Source organism: Oryctolagus cuniculus, chromosome 4 (genome assembly GCF_964237555.1).
Source record: "Oryctolagus cuniculus chromosome 4, mOryCun1.1, whole genome shotgun sequence".
Lineage (NCBI taxonomy): Eukaryota > Metazoa > Chordata > Mammalia > Lagomorpha > Leporidae > Oryctolagus > Oryctolagus cuniculus.
Genome location: NC_091435.1, coordinates 98,139,553 through 98,143,216, shown reverse-complemented (window position 1 = coordinate 98,143,216; position 3,664 = coordinate 98,139,553).

The window sequence follows — 3,664 nt, the reverse complement described above, 5'->3', positions numbered from 1 at the left end:
AGGGTAAAAGAATGTGTTCATCAGAATTTTGATAAACATTAAAATCAGTTTTTAAAAACCACAAACAGAGAACATGTAAAATCAATATATATGTAATAACTAAGAGCTACTGCCTAGCACTTTAAATAAATTAATTCATTTAGTTAACTCAGAAAAATTATCTGATATAAATACAGATAAAACTTAATTTTTCAGATGAGAAAGCCGAATACTAAAGAAATTCAGTAACTGTGAAAATCGAACAACTGATAAGTGGCAGAATCAGCAAGCACACATAAATATGATTCTTAACTGGACCCCATCAGTTCATGCTAGTGCAGTTTTTAACCAACTTTAAAGTGCATTGGATTCATAATTGTGGACATTGGAATCCTAGACCAAGAAAAAATAACAAGCATAGGCTAAAGGTTTGGGATCAGCGTGGTTTGTAGGACACACAAGATTCAGATGAGAGATTTTGCAACCAAGAAGATGATTTCAAGAAGTTTGCTTTTTCCTTTGCAATTATATCATGTGCTTATTTAGCACACATTCAAGATGATACTGAGTCTTCTTTGTGTGTGCCCCACTTTGAAAATCATTATCATTTGGAGGTAGATTAATTTGTTCCATTGCATTATTAGCCTGTAAAGAAAATATTTAAATCTTACTTTCACGAATTAGTTTTTCTCAAACTGATGCTTAAATTACAAAGATTGCATTTCCCTGATTGTTAAAAAATATTTGTCCAGGATTTTACTTTGTATTATCTGAATCTACCTCTCTGAGATCAGAGGAATCTTTTTTTTTTTCCAAACCCATCAGATTTCTTGTGCTTCTTTCCTTATTCATCAAACATTAGCTGAAGTTTCCACAATGTGCAGTCACTGGCTGGCCTGGAATACGTGATCATTGTCAAATAGTTTGGGAGGCTGAATACTTCACGCCCATGCGCTTGCATATTAGAGAAGTTGTACTGGAAAAAAACGTGTTTCATATTGTTAAACCAGCATTTTCTAAATATGTTTACCTAGAGAGTGCTTTCTTCAAAAAATACTTACCATCCTGGAGAGTGCTTTAAGAAAAAAATGGATATGACAATGACTTCTTTTTTTTTGCATGCCAAAATGCAATCAATAGTTGGAGGGATTTGCTGGTGATACACTCATTACCATTTTATAACTATCATCGCTGAAGAGGTAAAGAGTAAAAGACTCCTGGTAGATTATCCATGTATTTACATCTGTTCTTGGAAAGTCCAATCTGTGCCAGAGGAAATCTGAGTTTTTTTGATTCCATAGAAGTCTTACTAAGCTGAAAGGATCCTAACAATATTTTCTACTCTCTTCAGAAAGACACAAATTCAACCAACTTAACTACCCCATCATAAATTTTGGTAGACAACTCAGTGTCATCATCTTGGTCTCTGTCTCATGCCATTTTTCAGGTTGTCTTTTTTTAATTCTTAATGCAAAATGTATACTTTAAAAGATGTAATAAAAATAAAAGAAATAAAAATACGGGATAGAACAAAAACATATAAAATATGCAGTAAAAACCTGGTGGGCTCCCTGTTACTGCCAGGTCAGTAACATTCCCCAGGAGTATTTCTGCATTCTTTCCATGGCTTTTCCCATATATTATATATGTGTGTGTGCAGAATGTGTGTGTGTGTGGGGGGGAAGACATGTATAATATGCAGTGCATGTCATACGTAACATATACTTTTTTTAACAAAAACATCATCATGCATTATTCTAAAATTAACTTTTGTCTATATTGCCTGTGGCTTCTGAAGTTTCCTTGAAATAGGTCTTTTAACACCTTTTACAATATTTAAAGCACATTTCCATGAACTGTATAAATAATAACACCTGGGCCCAAGTCTTAAAAAGGATTCAAATGAGTAAACTGCTTGCCCAAACATCTGGATACCACTTGTTTAGTTAACAGTGCCTCAACACATTATTACATGAAGATGTATTCTCATGCATTAGTTATAAATTTGCCAAATGATGTTCACAACTGGGTTCTATATAAACACATTTTTGCAAATCAAATACTCTTTAAATATGTTACAAGTGATTACTATTTAAAGGAGAATGGGTGCAAATCATATTTTTATACCTAAGTCTTACTGAAAAATGAATAATTGCCCCCTGCTTCATGAGCCTGAGTGATAAAAATATAAATCAAGTATGTGGGCTTTATGGAGACTTTATAACCACCCAGACAACAATAAATAGATTCTTACTTTTCAGGGTTTCTACTTTTTCATTTATAAAATAATGATCAGCAAGAAAGATAAAGGTAAATCTTCTACAAAGGAAAACATTTTTATACAAAATTATTTATTTTTCCTCTTTCTTCCTGATTGGTAGAATAGCAAATGGAAAATATTTTTACTTTATTTATACAGAGCTGTTATTTGGGGGATTAGCAATAATTACATTTTTAAACTATATTTTTTAATTATATTTTTAATTTTAATTATATTTTTAAATTATATTTACTAACAGTACAGAATAATAGCTGCCAGGAGCCGCTGGGTACAGGAAATGGGGAAACGTTGGTCAGAGAGTACAAACTTCCAGGTACAAGATCACAAATTTGGGGGATCTCATGTGCAGCAGGCATGTGATAGAAGTGTTAATTAATTTGATTGTGGTAATCATCACACCTGTACACATATTTCAAATCATCATGTTGTACACATTGAACATACTTAACCTTTATTTTATAGTTAAATTTTTGATTTTTAAAAATCAAATTGTATCCATATTCCTTTGTAAAATAAAGTGAGTCATGTATTTGATAAAAATGCTCAGACAATAAAGAAAGATAAAAATGAAAAATGAAATCTCTGTCTTCAAATCCTCACCATCAGCATGCAGTGCCATGTCTTAAAGATAGTACCTTGTGTTATCCCTTCTGAAAAAAAATCTCTTATACCAGATACATACACACACACATACACACACACACATTTATATATATAAACTCCTTTGGGATTTTTAAAGATTTATTTGAAAGACAGAGTGACAGAAAAATGGAGACATAAAAAGACAGAGAGAGAGAGAGAAATCTTCTATCAGCTGATTCACTCCACAAATGGTCATAACAAGCCAGGACTAGCCCATCATTAAGACAGGAACTAGGAACTCAGTCTGGGTCTCCCACATGGGTGGCAGGGACTCAAGTACTTGAGTAATCATCTGCTGCCTCCCAGTCACATTAGCAGGGAGCTTCAGCAGAAAACCAGGTCTCCCATATGGGATACCAACATGGCAGGTGCTGGCTTAACCCACTTCACCACAATGCCTGCCGCGATATCCTTTTTTATTATTTCCCAAATAGGATCATACAATGTACACCATTCTGAACCTTGTCTTTTGCTTAAAACTAGTCTTTGTGTGTCTGTGTGGATGCAATCCATTTAAATCTTTACTTAGTATATGTTAAGTTGATCTTCTGTATATAAAGATAACTGATAATGAATCTTAATGAAGAATGGGATGGGAGAGGGAGTAGGAGATGGGATGATTTGCGGGTGGGAGGGTGGTTATGGGGGGGAAAACTGCTATAATCCAGAAGTTGTACTTTCGAAATTTATATTTATTAAATAAATGTTTTCTAAAAAAATATGTTAAAGGCCGGGCATTAGACATAGAGGTTAAGTCACCAC